At 43.3% G+C, this 23,436-nt stretch overlaps 1 long non-coding RNA gene across 2 annotated transcripts; it reads right to left on the bottom strand.

The window, feature by feature from the left end:
* Window positions 1-482: 482 nt before the first annotated feature.
* On the bottom strand, window positions 483-19,574 carry LOC310825715. Of its 2 annotated transcripts, XR_014555476.1 has the most exons (4): window positions 19,440-19,574; window positions 18,914-18,947; window positions 18,259-18,398; window positions 483-1,049 (listed from the first exon to the last, which is right to left on the bottom strand). It is a non-coding gene; the product is annotated as an uncharacterized lncRNA (long non-coding RNA). The 2 variants fall into 2 exon arrangements; XR_014555477.1 differs by lacking the exon at window positions 18,914-18,947 and having other exon boundaries at window positions 19,440-19,571.
* Window positions 19,575-23,436: the final 3,862 nt, after the last annotated feature.

The raw sequence follows: 23,436 nt of genomic DNA on the forward strand, positions 1-23,436 counted from the left end.
TTCCCTCTTAATATTAGCTAGCTATGTGCAATAACATGAATGCAAAAGTAGGGGTACAATCCACAGGGCAGTTCTCTTTGAAATTAATGAGATCTATGCCAAAGCATGGAGTGGTATTCCACTAAATTTTACGAACAATAGACCCACTGAAATTAATGAACATAACTAAGGGTGTTGTTCACATTACTGCATACTGTGGCTCCAGTGTGCTGCCACCACAGTATTTTAAGCTGGGTTCAAACAATGTTACAATGGTACCTTGGGTTACATATGCTTCAGGTTACATATGCTTCAGGTTATAGACTCCGCTAACCCAGAAATAGTACCTTGGGTTAAGAACTTTGCTTCAGGATGAGAACAGAAATTGTGCTCCGGTGGCGCGATGGCAGCGGGTGGCCCCATTAGCTAAAGTGGTGCCTCAGGTTAAGAACAGTTTCAGGTTAAGAACGCACCTCCGGAACGAATTAAGTACTTAACCTGAGGTACCACTGTAGTTGCAATCTGTTTGTATCCCGTAGCTTTTAGAGAAATACGCCTGTATGATGTGCTTTCCCCCCTTAAAGCAGCTTCCGTTCCGTTCCAATATGGAAGCCACATTTCCATTTTGGTGTGAACTGTTTGGGAAGGTTTTGTGCATGTGCAGATATTGGCATGAGCACAGATGAAATCTTCACTGAACTGGAGCTTGATGTGGGAAAAGAAATCACTGGCTGAAGATATCCCTGCCCCCGATCTGGTGTGGACTGTGGCAGAAGAAAGCGGCTTAGAAACACAGTGGGAGGAAATGACATCACAGAGTTACAATCTTCTAATGTGAAGATACCATAAATTAGGACCATTAATTTTAGCAGCTGAGTAAATCTTAGTTGAATATCAGCCATGGAAAGGACGAAAATGCATCAAGTATTTCAACTGAAGTACTGTGATTATTGGGCTATGGTAATGGTTTCATTTTCTCTGTGTAATACAGCTTCACAGAGGAATTCTTGACATCAGTCTCCCATTCAAACTGGACTTGTCCCAAAACAGGAAGACGGGGATCCCGTTTTCTAAAGCCCTAAATGGAACAAAGAGAGAACAATTAAACACGACAGCAACAACACTGAAAACCTTTTATAGCACGTTATTTAAAGTCAGCAAAACAGAAAGGCCTTTTCCATCCACCCTTGTTGCACTTCAGATATTCCTGCTGCGTGAAACACGGAGCAGAATATCCATCACTGTGTGGAACATAATCTCATTTCTTGGCTCTGTTTACGGCACTATAACTTATCTTTGCCCAGAATTGTCATGCCATAACAACTTACTTTTCCCTTGGTGTCACTCTCAAGAATAGAATGGAGGCCAAGAAGGGGGAGGGGAGTGATTAACGGTGTCTATACAGGCGACACCAGAATAACAGATTACCAACCTGATGTGACAAGTGCAAGGTGTTAATTTCAGAGAACGCTGCACCCATGGAAGGGAACAGCACTCCTGAGCCCATGTCTCCAGTTGAGTGATGTGAGCACCAGGCATATTGTTGAGAGTAAAGAAACAATAATAATGTCATCGTGTGCCCCTCGTGAGAATTAAATGACATTTATACGAGGTGTGGACAGGGGTGTTTATTTTTTAGTTTATTTTTAATCTGGAAGAGAAAAGAGTGGCTGAATTATGTCAGTAGCTTTATTTAGGATCCATTACATTACAGTAATTCTCTCAACTGTGTTTTGTTTAATGTAATGGGTAGATAGTCCAAGCCCTGCTTTCATTCACTTCCACTGAGGGTTTCCATTTGTTACACATTAAGCAGCTGCCCAGGTATGCAGGTGTAAAGGCCTGCATGCTTAGAAGAAATGGGAATAGAGCTAGAGAAAGGATCCAGTGTTTCTACTGAGCTGCAGATGCTGATACAAATCGATTGTCATAACTAAGGGGGGAAGCAGAACCATTCCTTTCACTTCTATTGTTAAAAATTATTATTTTTAAATCATTTTTTTATTTTCCTATAAGAATCATCCAATTAATATATCCAATCATAATACTTCGATTAAAATTAAAAAACTAAAATTATAATCCAAATTATATTTATTACTTTTTTGGAGCTTCCCATGGTCTATTGTTAAAAATTAAATACTCCCCCACCAAGTCTCTTGTAAATATAGTAAAGGTAAAGGGACCCCTGACAGTTAAGTCCAGTTGTGAACGACTCTGGGGTTGTGGCACTCATCTCACTTTACAGGTCAAGGGAGCCGGCGTTTGTCTGCTTCCGCAGACAGTTTTTCCGGGTCATGTGGCCAGCATGACTAAGCTGCTTCTGGCGAATCCAGAGCAGCGCACAGAAACGCCGTTTACCTTCCTGCCGGAGCGGTCCCTATTTATCTACTTGCACTGCGTGCTTTCAAACTGCTAGGTTGGCAGGAGCAGGGACCGAGCAATGGGAGCTCACCCCGTCGTGGGGATTCGAACCGCCGACCTTCTGATGGCACAGTGGTTTAAACCACAGCACCACCCTCATCCCCTTTCTTGTAAATATATTGCAATATAAAAATGAGAACTCTCTCTCACCCCTCTGAAGAATGCTAGCTCTCCTCCCAAAACATTTACATGAGAAGTAGCTCCTCAAAGGAACTTCCCCTCTATTTGTCCTGATGAACTCCACCTAAAATAAAGCCCAGGTTACTTCCTTCCTCACCAGAAAGTTGCAGCATCTACAGCAGAGGTGCAGAACTAGTGGATTTTCCATTCACTATGGGGACCACTGCTGGATGAGCATCACTCCTGGCCGTTGACCTTGTTAGCTTGGGCTGATAGGGGTTGGAATCTAACAAGAGATGAAGGGCGACAATTTCTCATCCCTGCACAAAGGGCATCTTCTGAGGTTCTTCTGCCATTGGAAGTGAGTAGGCTATCAACCAGAGACCACCTTTTTAGCTGCAGTACCTAAATGATGAAATATTCTCAACAGGAAGAGAACATGACGTCTACATCATCTTTTCAGGAGCAGGAGACCTTACACATTTGTAATTATTTTAACACAGCCATTAAAAAATTGTTGTGATTATTTTATACTATTTTTTACTGCTTGTAAACTAACTATAGAACCTCTGTGGCTGAGGGCACAGCTACGGTAAATGATTTATTAAATACAAACTCCACACAGGACTGCTGGGGTGGTGTGCTTTTTTTTTAAAGTGACCTCAAGATTGATTCATGCCCTACCCTTAACGACCAATAGAAAGATCATGCAGAGAAGTGACGAGTGGTTCTAGCAATATGAAAAACAGAACAGAGTGTGAAAGCACAGAAAGAAAATAGAAAGACAGGGGGAAATCCAATACCAACCTAAAAGGGAAGAAGCAGCCTTTTGAAAACAGGGTTGTAGCATTTGCAAGACTGCCAAAGAAATGGATTTCCAGTCCTCTGAGGAAGTCTGACCCTTTAGCCTCACACATTTTCTTCTTGGATTGGGAGGGAAAGTCAGCGTTTGGAAATTTTACATTGGAAAAAAAAGGCTACTGAAATGTTTTATTACTCCAGTGTGAAAAGGGTAGGACGACAAGGTCTTTTTTTGGGGGGGAGGAGGGGGTTGGATGCTTGGGAGGGTCTCTGAATGTTCAAATCTTCTGAAAATGAGTGGCAGTGGCTGTTGTTTTCAGAGCCAGGTCTTTGTGAATTGCGCCTCTAAAAATAATTCTATTTATTCTGAAGTTACTCACAAACCCAATGTTTGCCTGGATGCATCTGGACTAAAAGCAGGGTGGAGGCATACATGCAAGCCCCACCCTACCCCACATCATTCCTCACACCAGCTTCTCTTCAGACGTTTCCAGATTGAGATGGAAGCTCTGAAAGTGGGATCCTGTGAGACACCAAATAACTTCTATGGTGCCAAACAATGGCTCTGGAGGCAGGAGAAGAATCACTGAAGTAAAAGGCAAAGATAAAAGGAAAAGGACCCCTGGATGCTTAAAGGTAAAGGTACCCCTGACCATTAGGTCCAGTCACAGACGACTCTGGGGTTGAGTGCTCATCTTGCTCTATAGGCCGAGGGAGCCAGCGTTTGTCCACAAACAGCTTCCGGGTCATGTGGCCAGCATGACTAAGCTGCTTCTGCCGAACCAGAGCAGCGCACAGAAACACCATTGACCTTCCCACCGGAGCAGTACCTATTTATCTACTTGCACTTTGACATGCTTTCGAACTGCTAGGTGGGCAGGAGCTGGGACCAAGCAACGGGAACTCATCCCGTCATGGGGATTCGAACTGCCAACCTTCCGATCGTCAAGCCCTAGGCTCTGTGGTTTAGACCACAGTGCCACCCGCGTCCCTCAATCACTGAAGTACAGTTCCTGCAACCCCATCTCCCTGATATCCTACTCCAGTAGGATATCGTGGCCAACAGTACTGAAAACTATTGAGAGGTCAAAGAGAATGGACTGAATCAGGGCTGTCTTAAGTATATATGGCGCCGTGGTGCAAAGATCCCTCTGGTGTCCCCCCCCCCCACATTTCCCAGAGTTGCTGACCTTTTTACAGCACTGCTGGCAGCTTTACAGGGCTGGAGGAAGCGGGCAGCAGCTGGAGGGCGGCTCCTCCGGCGGGGAAGAGGAGGAGGTTCTGGGTGCGGCACTGCTTTGGCGTGGCCTGGCGGAGGCGGGCAGGCGGGCGAGGGCAGCGAGCTGATGCTGAGAGACACCAAGTCCAGCCTCCGCCTCTTCCCTGGCACCCTCCAGAACTTGGCGCCCTGGCGCCCCATGCCACTTGCCTCTATGGGCAAGACGCCCCTGGGCTGGATCACACTTCCCCCATCATTCTCAGTGGGAAAGGGGAGAGTTATTGTCCAGCAACAGGGTCACAAATTATACCATCCCGGTTTAAAGATCTCCCCCCACTCCACCCCCCTGTCTCTCCTGTGAGCTATTCCAGTGACTAGAATAAAATTAAAATTAAAGTGACTCCAAATAAGTTCCAAATGAATATATGGCATTTGTTTCCTAATGAATGGAATATTGAAAGTCTTACATTCATTTCTTTACTAGCAATAAATGAAACGAATGGTTCCCAATTGTTTCATTGTCCCACTCATTACCAGACAAAAGTACACCCCTATTGCATATTCCCTCTTTGTACAAATGGCAGGCTGCATCAGCAAACTGTCTAAATCGGCTGCAGCGTTCAGCCCACCCTGCTTTATAATTTTATATATCCTAAAAGGGGGCGACTGCCTGAAAGCACCTTTGGGGGTTGTTGTGGACCAATGTTGCCCATAGTTAAATGGGAATTAGCAAAAAACGTCTTTTAATTAGGTTTGAAGAAGATTGAGAAAACACAACACACACACACACCGCTTTTCCCCGCGGGGCAGCTTTGAGCCTCTTTCTCCCTTCCCTTGCTTTGCCTCACTCATCACTGGCTCAGACTGCTGTGACTTGGTTGGTGGTAAAGACTTGGGCTGGAGCAGTGCACACACATATGCCCCGGGCGCCAACAACCTCTGCTACACCACTGATTTGTATGTGCAGGTTTTTTGCAGAGTGTGAATCTGAGGGAACAGAAGAAGAGAACATTAGTTCAAGAGTCTACTGGAAATAGTTAGGAGCACAGCCAGAAGAGAAATGAAAGAATTGAAGAAATAGTGGACATGGAAAGAGGAGTACCTGAAAGTAATAATTGAACCCCCCACCCCCCAAATTGTCTGTGACCCTGAGTGGAGTAGCTTGGAGTCTGGTTTCCAGGGCCAGCCTGCCAATGCAGCAGAACTGCAAGAGGGGTTACTCCTGAAGGAACCCCACATCTACCTCTGTTGCTGGTTCTGCTTCCGCGTGGCTCAGGTATTTTAATTATTTTTTCATACTTTTCAGTTTTATACATTTCACTAGGTTTACAGTCATTTTAACATTTCAAAGCTTGACTTCCTTCCCCCTCATTCTGCAGTTCCTTAAATTTAGTTTTAATATCTTCAGCATATCCAAATTAATTTAATTTGCCCATTTATTCACCTTCTTTAAATATATACGCTTATAAAACTACAGGTTATTACAATAATCCTGCCAGTGCTCGATTTCTTATTATTCCAGTAAGTTTCGCCATTTCTGCATATTCCATCAGTTTTTGTATCCATTCTTCCTTTGCTGGGACTTCTGCTTTTTTCCATTTTGGGACAAGTAGCATTTTTGCCTCTGTAATAGCGTACATAAATAAATTTCTATATAGTTTAGGTAGTTCTGTCCCTATAATTCCCAGAAGAAAAGCTTCTGATTTTTTTTTACAAACACTATTTTCAACATCATTTTCAATTCATTATACAGTATATCATTTCCCATGCGTGGCCCAGGTAAGGAAGGCTTTGGCGAGGGCAGCACCTTCCCATTTCTCCTCAGGCAGCAAAAATCCTCCCCTACCAATTTCCCTCAATTTATTGGATTACCCCCTTTCATATAAACCCAGATCTACAAGGGGAAAGCTTCAAGACTGGCATTGTTTGAAGGCAATGTCATGTTGACTATGCTAATTAATTGAGAGGGCAAACACACAGTTAACTCTAGTGTGGACAACCTCTTAGAATTCATTCCTGCATTGCTACATATGATATCTTGCTCTACTTATAGCAGGCCTGGTACAGCCTCTGGGTATAGGGCGGTATATAAATTCAATAAAAACAAACGAACAACCTGCATGTGATTTACATTTGCAGGATGAAGTACAGTGGTACCTCAGGTTACAAACACCTTGGGTTACAAACATTTTGGGTTACAGACTCCGCTAACCTGGAAATAGTACCTCGGGTTAACTACTTTACCTCAGGATGAGAACAGAAATTGCGCGCCGGCGGCAGCAGGAGGCCCCATTAGCTAAAGTGGTACCTCAGGTTAAGAACAGTTTCAGATTAAGAATGGACCTCCAGAATGAATTAAATTCTTAACCCGAGGTAGCACTGTAAAGGCAAAAGCAAGGCACAAATGCAAAACTATTACTAAATAAATAAGCAAATCAATAATTTTATTCACATCCATTTGCAAGCCATTTTATTTTTTTAATCTAGATCTATGCAATTTTTCTGGTGGTGAAATTTCATTGCCTTCAGCTTCAGAAGGCTGCTAAGCTCATCATAATATTTTATATATTTGATTGACGCTCCACCCCCCGCCCGGCCTCTTTTTTCCAGCCTTTGGTTGGTTTGCCTCTACGTTCACCTGGAAACACCTGAAGTTTTAAAACGAAGGCCTGACAATGAAGCAAACCAACTCAAACACCTTGTTCAGCACCTGGAGATGAATCAAAATAATTCCCCCCTCCCCTTGTAAAAGATCAAGTGTGCCAGGAGCTGGGTGCCTCCAGGGCCAGTGCTGAATGATTAGCAAAGAAGAAATATAGATCCTTTGACAAAACCACCATTCGCTGTGTCCTTGCCAATGGCAGCTATAGGGTTTGTGCCAAGGGAGGGGAGCCGCAGGCTCAAGGGATGAATGCAGCTTTCTGGGCCTCCCTATATGGCTTTCCAGGATTCTCAATAGTCAATGCCCGCTCCCCAGGGCACACCCCAAACTGCACATGGGCCATGTCCTCCTCAAGGACATTCTCTGTGGTAGCCCCTAAGTTGTGGAACTCCCTCCCCACCAGAGGCAGACCCTACAGGTGTCCCTATTTTCCAGGAACAGTCCTAGATTTACAGAAGCAGCCCCAGTTTCTGATTTGATTCCAGAATGTTCCGCTTTGCTTTGCTTTGCTTTGCTTTGCTTTGCTTTGCTTTGCTTTGCTTTGCTTTGCTTTGCTTTGCTTTGCTTTGCCTTGCTTTGCCTTGCCTTGCCTTGCCTTTCCCAGTTTTACTTTGATTTTCAAAAGTTAATTACATATTTGTTTTCCTCCAATATTTTTAACAAATGTAAACTTCCCACTCCCCACTCCATGGTTTCCTTGTTTCCCCTTATCCAGACATCCCTATTTTCACTGAAGAAATGTTGGAGGGTATGGAGTTATACGACTCCCAAGCCAAGGAGATAAGTAACTCTCTAATTTCTAAGAGCACCATCACCTGTAGATCGAATGAGCTGAGTTGCTTCACTCTTCTTTGATCTTTTTCAGAAACATTTGGATATGACACAAAGCCAGGATCATGACATTATATTATCTTTGGGCTCTAACTTGCTCAAATACAGTGAGCTTCGAAAAAGCATAGATCCAGGACAAAGAAAAGGGGTGGGGAAGAGAGAAGTGGAAAGTGTTTGGGTGGTGTCGACTTGGAACAAACCTTAGGTAGGTTTCAAAAAACACAAAAAGCTAAAGACATGAGGATTAAGCATTTGCATTACCGACTGGTTTAGGCAACCACCACTTTAAGCCTCATGTGTGAAAATGCCTTTTGGCAAAGAATCTTGAAACAGCTCGAAGCCATTGGCTTAGGCAGTCACAAACTGTCTTGCTGTAATTATCCTCCTATGAGATCTGCTGCTAGAAAGCAGGCGTGTTAAACATTGCAAGATTGGCTTTGTGGTACATTGTGTACCTGGCTATGAAGAAAGCCCCGCCTTTTCATTGAGTTTTCTGCAAAGGCCAGCCTTGCCACCTCACTTCATTCAGTCCCCTTACTGCCCAAGAATAGTGGCAGAACGACCTCAGCAGTGAGGAACCTCCAGTCTATAGGCCAGACCTCCCTGTTCGAGCTGCAAGTCTGTTTCTGTCAAGCCATGCCCACCTGCCTTTAACCTGAGGCAATGGGGGCTGATCCAATGGGGCAAATGGGGCACCACCATACCAACCTCCATCTTAATTCATCCAAGCCTACCTGCCTTTTTACTTATAACCAGTCCAGAGGTTAGCTCTGTCGGAATCTCCATTACGACCGAGTTGATAAAGCTCATCTTCAAGTCGAGTCCTTCAGAATTGCCCTCCGACAATAATTAATGACCTGAGCTCCAGGCACATCCCATTCAGCAGAGAATCAAAGCAGCACGTGGAAGTGATGAGATTTATGGCCACATGCTATGCTTTATTACTAAGCTACGCAGACAGAAAGAAATACATCCTCTCTCTATGAGAGCAGAGAGCAACTGAAAACAAAGGAACAAAGGAACAGGAAACCAGTAACAACATCACATATGTCTCCCATCTCCTGTGAGACTTCCAGCAGTATGGAATGTGTGGAATGTAAACAGAGTCTTGTGACTCCAAAGCACTGCTCAGTGGCAAACAGAAACTAACAGGCTCTGGCTATCTGCTTCCTTCTTTTTAGCCTCAGCGTTGCTCTTCTAAAACTCGCCAGAGGAGAATGAGGACAAAATGATAAATAGTTGGCTCCGCCCACTGTAGGTTCTGACTCCACCTACTGCTGGGCTTCATGCATTCCGCCCCCCCCCCCATATCCCAGTGGACACCTGCCACTACTGACCTGAGGCAAGATGCAACATGGGGTTGGGCCAAAACGGAAGGTTGTGAACACAGCCTGATTGATTTCAAGCTGTGTCGGGAAAAATGGCTCACCTGACATGATTGTGACCTGAGGGAGTGAACAGGTGGGATCCAGCCAATGGATCTAGCCCAGTGTTTTTCAACCTTTTTTGGGCAAAGGCACATTTGTTTCATGAAAAAAATCACGAGGCACACCACCATTAGAAAATGTTAAAAAAATTAACTCTGTGCCTATATTGACTATATATAAAGTAATTCTCTTGAACAGGAATCAAATAAACACAAAGAAAGTATTTTATAATTACTTTATTATGAAATAGTAAGTAAACAGAAATATGAAAAATTATAAAATACGTCATTTTTTAATTTTTTGAATTTTTCAATTTTTCCCACGGCACACCAGGCAACATCTCACGGCACACTAGTGTGCCGTGGAACAGTGGTTGAAAAACACTGATCTAGCCTACTAGTTAGATCCAATTTCCATCCCTGCTCTAGATGTCCTAAAATAACCTGTCCAGAAAATGCAACATGTATCTAGTAGGGTAGGGATAGCACAAGGTGGACCCTCAAGGTGACCTTAACCATTGGCCGGGGCTGATGAGGGATATTGCCCAACAAGATTTGGAGAGCAGCACATTGGCCACCTGGATCTAGAGCATTTCCCCCCAAAACTTGAGTCTCCAGCTGTTTTTGGACTACAACTCCCATCATCTCTGACCACCGGTCTTGCTAGCTAGGAATGATGGGAGTTGTAGTCCAAAAAACAGCTGGAGACCCAAGTTTGAGAAACCCTGATCTAGAGGCTCGTCACTGTTGCTTACAGCTGTGAGGGGGGAAAGACTGAGGAGTTCAATCTTGAACTTACCAAAAAGTAAGCCAAATTCTATTCAGAGAGTCTTTCTACATGCTTAGAGGGTGCACTGTATTTCTGCTGTGGAGGAACCGGAAGGAACTGAAGGAACTGGAAGAGAAGGGAAACTAAAAACAACAGAATTAAAAAGAAAGGTGTGCTTTGTGTCTTAATTTCTACCCCACCTCCCCAGACGTATCCTTTACACCAAGCAAGGGACAGTGCTGGCTTAGTGCTGAAGCTTTTCTTCAGCTAACCAGCAGCTAGCTGATGAAGTTTATATTGTCCACAAACCTAGACACTTTATATTAATTAACCTTTCCCAAATTTATGAGCTGAACATTTTAGCACATCCTCTGAGGTGTACTACTAACTAAAACATACTGAAAATTAATTGCTATGTTTTTAATATTCTGCCCCCTCCTTCTCCTTCCCGTCTAATAAACCATTTCAAATGTCAGTTCATGGTTAAGAAATTGGCAGCCTTCTTTCAGTAGACTGAGTGGCTCCATAGAAAACACCGAGATAGAATAAACAGTGAAACGATTTTGTGAAAACAAAAATAAAAAAATCACATTTAATGTCTTTGTTCTTGCCTCTGAAGGAATGGCCTGTGTGTGCTAAAGACTTCCAGTCAGCCCGCAGATTTTAATAGAAAAAAGTAACAAAGACTTTCATCAGGCTGGAGCAAATAATGAAAATGAGACGCAAATATCACACACGGGTTATTCCTGAATCCTTTTGGCTCATCTGGCGCATTTCAGCTATTATTTCCCATCCATAATAGAACTCTTGGAGAGGTGGATGGTTTTTGGCAAAGCTAATGCTAATTATGCAGCTGGCAGTCTATTCTTATTGCTGTGGCGACCTGCTTCCCTATAAAGAGTCTACCTGAGTCTGGCGAGTATTTGACATGTGTTATTATTAGCCACTGTGCCTTGGTACATTGCTGGGAATATTAGTCCAGTGGTTCACAAACTTTTTGGGGCCACCAACCCTTTAGTTCAATAAGCCTATTCCCAGTGCCCTCTACCCTACTCTATAAAAAGCATTATTCGGAATAACAGTTTGCACAACCCACTAAGGTGATAACATGATAAAAGAAGATGATAACACGATAAAATTCGACGTGGTAACAATTCGAAAGAGCCACCCAGAGTGGCTGGGGCAACCCAGTCAGATGGGCAGGGTATAAATATTTTTATTTATTATTTTGCTTCCAGCAAATATAAAAACACCATAAAACACTGAACATCATCATCATCATCATCACATTTATTCAAAATCCAATTAAAACTAATAAGTTTGATTAAGGCAACTAAATTAATGAACTTGATCCAGTCACCCCAGCTTTTCAAAATCTAATAGCCACTTACACCTCCAACTTGCCCCTGCTGTCCTCTTGTCTCTTAGTGCTCCTCCTGGGTAACCTTACCACTTTCAGGGGTGGGACCACCCACTTTCGGAACTGCTATATTAGTCTATTAAATGGTATAGCACAGCAAACGTTTGTAAAGAGTCTTGGACTCCAGGCCTTCAACCTGGTCTGGTAGTTTATTGGTGCCCAGTGCTATCACTCCTTTGAGACAGGGGGGTATCATGTGCGTGGTATAATACCTCAGTGCTATTTTTCTAGAAAAAGAGGGTGTCAAAACTCACCCTGAACACCTCCCTTATTCTCTTATAAAAAAGGTAAAGGACCCCTGGATGGTTAAGTCCAGTCAAAGGCGACTCTGGGGTTGTGGCACTCATCTTGCTTCAGGCCAAGGGAACCGGCGTTTGTCCACCGACAGCTTTCCGGGTCATGTGGCTAGCATGACTAAACTGCTTCTGGCGCAACGGGACACTGTGACAGAAACCAGAGCACATGCAAATGCCGTTTACCTTCCCGCTGCAGTGGTATCTATTTATCTACTTGCACTGCTTTCGAATTGCTAGGTTGGCAGGAGCTGGGACCAAGCAACAGGAGCTCACCCTGTCATGGGGATTCGAATCGTTGACCTTCTGATCAGCAAGCCCAAGAGGCTCAGTGGTTTAGATCACAGTGCCACCTGCATCCCTGTTCTGTTAGAATAACAGTGGTGCCCACCTGAGAGGTGCCAGAACTGAGTTCCGGTGAGTTCCAGCTGGAAATAATAATAATAATAATAATAATAATAATAATAATAATAATAATAATAAATAATTTTATTTATATCCCGCCCTCCCCAGCCGAAGCCGGGCTCAGGGCGGCTAACAACAATAAACAGTACAAAAGTATAGCACAAAGCCCTGTAATACCCTGTGAGAACAAGATGCTGGTCTAGACGGGCTATTGGCCTTATGTCCTTTTTATGTTCTTATGTCTTGTCTCATTGGTCTACATCTATTCCATTACATACTATTGCTTTGAGCAAGAGTGGTTTTATTTTTCTCTATCAGTACAATTCTATATATGCTTACTCAGAAGTAAATCTTGCTGTTTGGGGGCTTATGCTCAGCCAAGTGCACAAAGCATTGCAGCCAAGAGCACAAACCGCTACAAACATCTCTTGAACCTACCCCATTGAACTGAATGATCTTGTGCAATCTCTATTTTATGTTATTTTTTAAAACGTGGCCAGGGAATTTCCTGGTGAATTTTGGCCTAAAGCAATAGGATTGAGCTATAAGATGTTACATGCTCAACTGTACTACAGCTCAGTAGTTTTCCGCCGGGAGAAATAAAAACCTTTTGTCTTGCAAAGAAGCACAATATTGGCAATTACAGATTCCTGGGTGACAAACGCAGAGCAGCATAAATAAGGCGGATAGTGGCAGTTGCTATAGCTGCAAATTAGACTAGTAAATCAAAGGGAATCTGCAAGAATTTCATTTGGAGAAAAGCAGCAAGTAAGCAAATTGTTCTGTGAGTTAACAGTTCAGGGGGGGGCGGGGTGGAATTGTGACATTTGTCACGTCTGATTTCCTTAAAAATACTTTTAGGAAGCTTGCCATTGATTTATCATAGTGTCATTAAGGAGCGCATGGTGCATTTGTCAAACAACGATAATGAAAGATGCTAGTTGCACTTGTAGCTACTTTCTGTCTTTTACAATAGTCCTAATATTAACCTTGAGATTTCCACAGTTGGCAGATAAACGGATAGTTCAACAACTTGCTATGTTTAAAAGATGCATTAAGCAATGCCTGTTTATAGGAATAGAGATATACACTAATAAATTTGGCTGCTCCAGAGAAGCTCTTCCTAATATACTCACAATATATGAGAGATATGATGCTGTCCTATTCACAAAATGTTGGCATAACTGGCTTCATTCATATTGCAAGGTAAGCAAAGTTGGGGAGGTCCAACTTTGTTTCTATCCAAGACAATAGAAGCATCTCTGAAGTGCTCAGATGTCAGACAAATAAGTGAGACTGGCCTGAGAGACATTATAGGGACCTCTCTCACAGTGGGGAGCATCCTGTGGCCATCTTAATCTGTGATCTGCAGGCTTGGATCCTACAAGTTGGTGGCCTACAACCCCTATCCACACCAGACATTTTAGTGAGTGATATGATGGAAGATGGAATCCAATTACATCTGGGGGCCCAAGGTTGAAGAACACAGGTCTAGTTGCTGCTGGACTCCAACTCCCATCAGCCTATACCACTTGCCATGCAATCTGGGATTGATGGGAGTTCAACAGTATCTGGAGGGCCACAGGTTTGTTATCACCGTGGATGACTGGTGCACATTAGGAGCAAGACAGAGTAGGTAGAGCCAGAACCAGCAAAATTACTGTTCCTATCCTACTCCCTACTGAGATGAAGGTGGAGGAAGCTGACAGGCCATGTTACAGCATGAACCAGTTGCAAATAAGGCAGGAAGGGGCTTGCTAAGAGCAGGCAGAGGTTGGTGAGGCAGTGTCCTGTTTGCTCTAAATGGACCACCCCCACCTGAGCTAGTCTAGTCTATTGTTGCAAACAATTTGGTTTGTAGCTATAGATAATCTCACCAAAGCTTCGTTGGCCAGATCTGAGTAGTGATGCACAGCCTGAAAACTATGGCAATATAAGCTCCAATTGTAGGCAATGCTCGCAAGATTCCATCTGAAGAGCCATTTGCAGCTGCTTCCTAAACTTTTTCCATTGGCCTTGGAACATGGAACCTAGTGCTTTTGCTGCCCTGTAGTTTATCAGGGACGCGGGTGGCGCTGTGGGTAAAAGCCTCAGCGCCTAGGATTTGCCGATCGAAAGGTCGGCAGTTCGAATCCCCACGGCGGGGTGCGCTACGGTCCCAGCGCCTGCCAACCTAGCAGTTCGAAAGCACCCCCGGGTGCAAGTAGATAAATAGGGACCGCTTACCAGCGGGAAGGTAAACGGCATTCCGTGTGCTGCGCTGGCTCGCCAGATGCAGCTTGTCATGCTGGCCACGTGACCCGGAAGTGTCTCCGGACAGCGCTGGCTCCCGGCCTATAGAGTGAGATGAGCGCACAACCCTAGAATCTGTCAAGACTGGCCCGTACGGGCAGGGGTACCTTTACCTTTACCTAGTTTATCAGGTACAGTGGAACCTCGGGTTAAGAACTTAAATCGTTCTGCAGGTCCGTTCTTAACCTGAAACTGTTCTTAACCTGAGGTACCACTTTAGCTAATGGGGCCTCCTGCTGCTGCTGCACCACCGCTGCATGATTTCTGTTCTCATCCTGAAGCCAAGGTACTATTTCTGGGTTAGTGGAGTCTGTAACCTGAAGCGTCTGTAACTTGAGTACCACTGTATTGGTGTTGATGGCATGCAGAGCAGAATATTACTTAGCTCATTTATTTTTTCTTTCTTTATTAAAATATTTTTAACTCATTTCCTTTCCTTTCCCTACAACATGGGAACCACAAGGCAAATAAGAAAAGGGAAAATAAAATAAAAAGATAATGAAATAATATAATCCAATTATTGTTCTTTTTTTTTATAAAAGAAGAACAGCAGCAGGGGTCCCCATCATAGTTTATGTTTCCAGATCCTAGTTATCTTAATAGCATGCATTTAACTATAGGGTTGCCATATTTTGAAAAGTGAAAATCCGAACACCAAAGTTGCTGAGCTCTTTTATTTTTGGCCATGTCATAGCCCTACTTGCCAACCAAGGCAAGGGCAGCTGCCACTGAGAACTGCCTCAGCTACCTCTCCTCACACAACTTTCTTTTCCTTTTTTTTCTTCCCCAGGTTCTGCTTCAGCATCCTGCTGATTCCCTGCAACAGCCACCACCACAACACAGTTTGGAAAGCTCTGCACTAGGGTAAAGGGTGCATAAAAATGCCTCTGTTTGTGAAAACAAAGAAAAATACATTGTATCAGGGGAAGCTCTTTGCAAAAATAATCCCATTTGTATTAGGCAAAATTGCATAGAAAAGTATGTACATCGGGATACACTTGTGCTAAATGCTAATGGATTTGCATAAGGACTTCAACAAAAAAACTGATGTAGAATGATGAAAAGCTGATGTTAAGATTGGAAAAATGAGAAACAGAGTGGAACTGAAGATTTGCCCAGCCCTACAGAAGGCCCAGTGTATATGTTTTTAACAGGTAGTAAGCTGGTAGAGTATGCTATTCCAAACTAGTGAAAATTAAAGTAATCCATTCAAAAACAAACAAACAAACAAACAAACAAACCCTTTTTAATAAACTTTGCAAATGAAACACAGAGTGTGGATAAGCATTTTTAATTGACTATGTTCTTATGCAGTAGAATTTCCTATGTTTCACAGCCCATGATGAAAATCTCTTGTGGCATACCTTGGTATAAGTAAGTACGATGATTAAGACAAGGTGGTTTAGGGGTGGATAAAACACAGACAAACACTTTCCCCTTATATGTGGAACAGGTATGCCATTTACTGGAAGGAGATTTTCCATGCATGATGTATCAGAGAGGTGAGGAGGCTGGAAAAAGCTTTATGTTAAACTCAATGCTGTGATTGTCTTGCCTGTAATACGATCACTTTTTATAATGAATCAGAGAAGTCTTTCCTGTGTGCCTGTACTTTTCTTTTTTTAAACAGTGCTCTAGCTACCAGTGGGAAGTGCCTTCTTATTTTCAGTTTAACAACCTAAGAAGTTCCAGTTACAGATAGGTAGCCGTGTTGGTCTGCCATAGTCAAAACAAAAATATTTCCTTCCAGTAGCACCTTAAAGACCAACTAAGTCAGTTCTTGGTATGAGCTTTCGTGTATCTTAAGAAGTGTGCATGCACACGAAAGCTCATACCAAGAACTGACTTAGTTGGTCTTTAAGGTGCTACTGGAAGGAATTTTTTTTGTTTTAACCTAAGAAGTATTAATATTTGTGGCTGGATTGGAACACACTGTTGCTTACTACTGCAGGGCTAGATTCTAGATTCATTGCCTCCTAAACGGATTCATTTCTCCTTCTGCTTCCACACATTCTCATTTCAAGCTCCTTGTTTAAAGCATGGGAATGTGTCATAAATTACATAGATTGCAGATCACCTGTGAATTAAGTTTATTTGACTGCTTATCTCCTGATTTCTAAAGTATCATTCTTTACTGCTGACCACTTGAAGTCAGAAGCAAGCTTCTTTTACCTTCAGGTCTTTCATATGTGAACCTTGCTTACAGGCCCCTGGACCTTTCTCTTAACACAATATTTTGCGTGAGTTAGCATGAAATTCTGTGGCTCAGTGGCGGCCATCTTGGTGCCCTTAGCTGCCTCAGGTTGCAAACTTGTTTCTTGTAAAAGTGATGTTTCCCCTTTGCAGTAACACTCCGGCACAATCGGCATGATAGTTACAGTCTTTATTACATATATACAAGAACAGCTACAGTTCAGCATTACGCGTCCGAACCCGTTGAGTCAGATTCGGGGAGTGGCGTCCTACGATTCCCGCACCAACAAAGTAGGCATGGGAATCGCGCGAGACGTCTTTGATCCTTATGTTTCATTTCCCTCCTTGTCTGTGCTGATGTGAACCCTCCCTTCCTGAGTCGGAGCTTTCTTCCCAAGCCCTCGGGTGGTTGCAGGGCTCTTCAGCATCCCTGAGCCCCTGTTCTCCCTGACTGCTCTCCTCTCCTTGTTCTGCCTCTCCTGTCTATTGCTCCTCAGAATCCGCCCCGACATTTGTGGACACAGTGGTGCCTCGCAAGACGAAAATAATTCGTTCCGCGAATCTTTTTGTCTTGCGATGTTTTTCGTCTTGCAAAGCACGGTCCGTCACAACTGCGCCTCTTCAAGCAGCTTTAGGAAAAAAGCGAACAAACTCGCAAGACGTTTTCATCTTGCGAAACAAGCCCATAGGGAAATTCGTCTTGCGAAGCGACGCAAAAACCGAAAAACCCTTTCGTCTTGCGAGTTTTTCGTTTTGCGAGGCATTCGTCTTGTGGGGCACCACTGTATGTTTGGGCACAAATGGTAGCGCACATTGTGTATGCAGCAAACATATTTTTGTGCAAAAGGATACATAAGGGTCGAGGGACAGGACAGCGGGGAATATTGGGAACATATAGGACATCTTCAGAAAATGAGAGAGTACCTCAGTTGTAAGCAGAGATGCTATAGGTACAAATCCATGGCTTCAGTTTCGTTCCTTCTCTGAGCTTTGCCTTCCCTCACTTTATATGGTCTTTAACTTGCCCAGTCTTTCTAGAACCTATGCTTCAAAAAGTTGTTGTTGTTGTTAGAATATACAGTGGTACCTCAGGTTACAGATGCTTCAGGTTACAGACTCCACTAACCCAGAAAAAGTACCTTGGGTTAAAAACTTTGCTTCAGGATGAGAACAGAAATCGCACGGTGGTGGCATGGCAGCAGCGGGAGGCCCCATTAGCTAAAGTGGTACCTCAGGTTAAGAACAGTTTCAGGTTAAGAACGGACTTCCAGAATGAATTACGTTCTTAACCCGAGGTACCACTGTATATACTGCCCTATTCCCCATGGTCTCAGAGCAGTTAACAGAATAAAATCAAGATATATGGGAAGAGGCATTGTGGTCCTGAGCCGTTTAAGGCTTTATAGGTCAAAACCAGATATGCTTACCTGATCTTCTGGCAAATGGTTGTTGCCTGATCAAGTTGTAATAGTTGAAACAGAGAAAGGAAAGCCTGGTTGTCCCTCTTGCAGACTCATCCAGCAATCTCCTCCTCAGGACCTTAACCTCAAAATGACCTGTACTTAGCCTGCAGGGTAGGCGGGACAAGGATCGATCAGGCTCCTCGCCATTAGAATGTACCTCAGCGTGGGATGGATGGACAAAAACTGGGAACTTTTTCAAATTTTGTGATTGACAATTTTTCATCTAACCACATTTCAAATCTCTATAAACGTATGCTTCAGATCTACGGTGCAAAAGAAACTAGTCTAGAGTTGTAATATGTAAAAGGGGGACAATTAGTACCATCAAGAACCGTTCATGCCCCCCACTGTAAATGCAGCCAGCAGATTCTGAAAAACAAATCTATTGGCTTGCTTTTTCGATTGCTCTTTCTTCTCAATGTGCAACCTATTGGAACATGAAGTTTCATTAGCTCTCTGTTCTGCTTACTGCCAGAACTCCTGTGTTTGTTAAAGGCCTGAAGCAAGATGTACCAAGAGGCTTGCAAATTTCAGGTAGAAATGGTTTTATTATTCCACTGCTGAGAATCTGCTTCATAATATTCAGAATTGTTATCTTAAATATGCATGTGGTCACTACCTTGCTGAAGCCAAGGTTTGGGTCTGGTCAGCGTCTGTATGGGAAACAATAGATTTCCATGATGGATGAAAAATGGGATATAATTGTAAATACATCAATAATTTTCACTGGGTAAGTATAGACTGTAACTCTCTAGGTGAACTGAATCATATTGCAGGAAAGCATTTTACTAATGCAACAGTGTAGTCTTATCTACTTAGAAGTAAGCCCCATTAAATTAATGAGCCTTACTCTTAGGTTGTTGTTGTTATTTAGACTTGTAAGTCACAAAGGTCTCCAAGTCACACTACATTATAAGTTGTTGGTATAGGATCATAACTTAAATCCAGTTTAAAGGCTTTGTGTACCACCTGTTCTGTTATTTAGGTTAACAATGTCAAGTAAATACAAGATGCTGCGTTGTTTTCCAATTTTAAAATACCGTATATAAATAGTTTTCTCCCAGACTGCTCTTTTAAGCTAATGATTTCCAGATGAATACATATTGCACTTCTTCTCGGGGTGAAACAAACAACTTGGAAACTACCTTCCTTTCTCAATTTGGTTTTGACCTTCTGAGCCATGCACGATGTTTTGCTGTGGCTCTAAGCCACCATTTTGTGCTGGGAGAGGAATACAGAGGCTGTGTTTCTGGATGTAAAATCCAGCAATGACTTGCCTGGTGGAAAGCCTTGATTGCTGGTGATATTATCCGTGCTCCATTTCTGCCTGCCAGCTCTCCTCCCTCGCTATTGGATCCTGCTTGTGGGTCTCTCTGCTTTACCCCCCGCTTTTGGGTTTTTTGCAGGAGCTGCCAAGCTTCTGTCAGAGGCGAGGCGGAGACTGGCACAGTACTAAAGGGAGACATAACGAGCCTCGATTTAGCAAGCAGATTGGTGCAATGTGTCTAGAATCAAGCACGAGGCGGTGTGGTGAAATGGCTGCAAGCCTGAACAAAGACAGCATTCGGTTGTACATATGGTGTTGCTGAACAATTCAAGGAAGTCAGTCTCGCATCTCCCTCCCTCCGTGAAAAAGAGTCGAAACCACAAAAGCCACATTTCCACAGCAAGCGGACCCATGTGCCTTGGAAATGTGCGGCGCAAACCTGGGCCTGTTTTCTCAGAACTATGATCCACTGTGTTGACTGGGGCCTACGCCCAACCAAGTGTCATAGCACCGCACCTTCTGCTTCCTCACACAAACACAGCCTTGCCTCCAAATTATCCTGGGACGTTACTACCATTCAGTCTCACTTCTTCATTTGTAAAATGGGAATATAAGTGACTTCCATCAAAGGGATGAGTTTCTGAGAAACTAAGGTATTTCGATAGCCACCCAAGGGTGCAATCCTATGGGTTCTGGGTGATCCAATATGTCGGCTATCTCTCTCCAGTATTGGAAAGGATGTTGCTCGATTCTCCCTCTTTGCTACCGCTGAAGCCTCCAACACCCAATTCACATCAGCCAGCATGGCCAATGGTCAAGGATGATGGTAGTTGTAGTCAAACCACATTTGGGAACACCACAGAGGCCAACCCTGTACTAGATAGCCCATCCCTCTTATTTCCCCTTGGCAAGTCTTAAACTGGAGCAATGCCTTCGAGGTTCAAGTCAACTTAGCAACAAGACATCACCTTCTTCATCCCATTGGCTGAACTTCCAGTGACTGACTGCATACCCCCCACTTCATTATCACTACTTTGGGCCGAATATAAACGTGTGTGTGTGTGTGTTATTTTCCTAGTTCATTGAAATATTTCTGCTCCTAGACAAAGCAGGCTGACACATTAATCCTAATTGCACTATTCCCAATCCAGTTGTATCTGTGGGCTGTTAAAGTTGCTGCCAGAGGAATCCCTGATCTGGACCTTGTGCAGTGTAGAAATGACTGTGCTCATGAGTTTCAAAGCTTTACTGGAAACAATCTTAAAACAAATTTTTACAAATACATGTTGCAAAGTACAAAGTAACACAGTGCTTTAAACAAGCAAGTGAAGCCTTCTTTTTAGTCCTTAATACAGTCCACTCAACTTTCCACTCTCTGGTCCCAGAGAGAGAGAGAGAGAGAGTTCCTAAGCAACTTGCTTGTTCAACAATGCTGAGCTGAGTTCTTTTGCAGCTACCTTCAATGCTGACTTCTCAGGTTTCACCTTCCTGTTGTGAGAGATCTCCCAGGTTTCCAGGAACAAGTTATCTATTAGCCTAATGGAAACATCCAATCTTTTCTGCCGCATTTGCCAGACAGAAACCTCCTGTGTAATACAAACTTCTCAGCTTTAGGTAAGTTTTTCAAATTTCAATGCATCTTAAACTAATATCTTTAACATGGGAAACTAGTCACATGTAACAACATGTAGTAACTGCTGGCCCTGAGTAAGTCATTCAAATGGTGATTCACATATGCACCTGCATGCACACTCTCATCTGCACTGTGAAGTTCACTCAAACCATATTAAAGAATATATTCGGTAGGGTTTGAACGAGCATCACAATGCAGATGGTGGTATGTGTAGGGATGCATAACAGCATCATCAAGTTCAGACATGTATGACTTTGTGAAGCAACTCCCTTAGAAAGAAGGTTAAAGCATTTGGAGCTTTCCAGCTTAGATAAAAGGGGAAACTTGACTGAGGTATAAAATGAGGCATTGTGTGGGAAAGTGGGTAGAGAGAAGCTTTTCTCTGTCACTCACTTGAACCCAGTCTCATCCAGTGAAGCTGAATGATAGGAGATTCAAGATGAACAAAAGGAACTAGTTCTTCACACAGTACTTAGTTAAAGTTCGGAATTTGGGACCGTAAAATGTAGTGATGGCTACCAATATAGATGGCTTTGAATGGGAATTGTGGAAATTGTGGCAACAAGGGTGGGAGAGGGCTATTGTGTTCATGTCTTGCTTTGGGCTTTCCAGACCCAACTCATCCAGTGCTGGAATAGCCTTTGGACTGATCCAGTATGACTTTTCTTATACTCTTTTGTGGGACGTAATATATTTCGAATCAGGTTCCATTGAAACATTTCCCAGCAAGACTGCAACCCTTTCCACTTACACAGGAGTAAAATAATGAAACTCAATGATTTTTACATCTGAGTTGACATTTATAGGACTGCGCTATAAAAGGACTTTGAAAGTCCTCTTACAGGTAAAGGTAAAGGGACCCCTGACCATTAGGTCCAATTGTGGCCGACTCTGGGGTTGCGGCACTCATCTCACTTTATTGGCCGAGGGAGCCGGCGTACAGCTTCCGAGTCATATGACCAGCATGACTAAGCCGCTTCTGGCGAACCAGAGCAGCACACAGAAACGCCGTTTACCTTCCCACCGGAGTGGTACCTATTTATCTACTTGCACTTTGACATGCTTTTGAACTGCTAGGTTGGCAGGAGCAGGGACCGAGCAACAGAAGCTCACCCCATCGCAGGGATTCGAACCGCCGATCTTCTGATCGGCAAGTCCTAGGCTCTGTGGTTTAACCCACAGCGCCACCCGCGTCCTCTCATACAGGTAGTACAATCCAAATACTTTGACTTTTAATCACAGACAAAAGAGAATGCAATGCATAGCTTGTTTTATTTTTTTTAAAAAACCCAAACCATTAAAAAGTGTTTCTTCCACTTCTTCCTAAGCCACACATTGTCCTCGGTTCCACAGGTTTTGTAGGCTCTGCATGAAATGCTTCTGGGGTGAATATCTTAGTTCATCTTAACACCAAGCAACCAGTAGTTAATTAATCTTACAATTAGGTTTCAACTTTATGGCCACATGCACACAAATTCTCCTGCGATCATCAAATTTAACAGATGCTATGGAAAGAATGTCCGGCATGTTTGCTTGCTTTTGTTTTCTTTCTGGAGATTCTTGCTAAGCAGCAATCTTCAAAATATGGAGCAAAGTTTACCATAACACCAACTTAAAATAGTAAAACTGGAAACTATTTGCTTGAGAGACCTAAGCTCGGATGCTTTTCTTTTTTCTCTCTCCTTTTTTTTAACATATGAACTATTTCCAATGTAAACACATCTCAGGTGTGGAGATGTGGTCTGACTCTGTCTTGGTTTCAACTGAAAGCATACAAAATATATATTCATACCCCACCACCACATTCCAGGGGAGGGGTGGTGGGGACCTGGTGAGAGGTGTCCTGTGTTAGCCTCTCATAATCAGTCTGTGAGAGAGCTGAGGAACTGTGGACAGCCCAGTAGTGTGCTGTATAAGGGAAGCAAGAAACCAATAACATTTCAAAAGCCCATATGTTCAGAAAGTCTTCTGGGTAAAATTGCCACCCAGCTCTTAGCCCACATTAGGCATCAAATAATTGTATATCTCACTAGACATTTGCAAAAGCAGGTCTAGGCCAAGCTGATTCTAGGCCTACTATGTAAGTATGAGATCTTGTAGGAAGATCTTCAGGGCAGTTGGTTCACCAGCTGAGCCAAGTCAGCATGAAGGAACCTACACGAGGAATGAGATCAATGCACAGCATGAAATCTTAATTTATATATTGCACCTGATGAATAGATCAGGACCATGTCTGCATACA

Source organism: Podarcis gaigeae (assembly GCF_964106915.1).
Source record: "Podarcis gaigeae genome assembly, chromosome: 10".
NCBI classification, from domain to species: Eukaryota; Metazoa; Chordata; class Lepidosauria; order Squamata; family Lacertidae; genus Podarcis; species Podarcis gaigeae.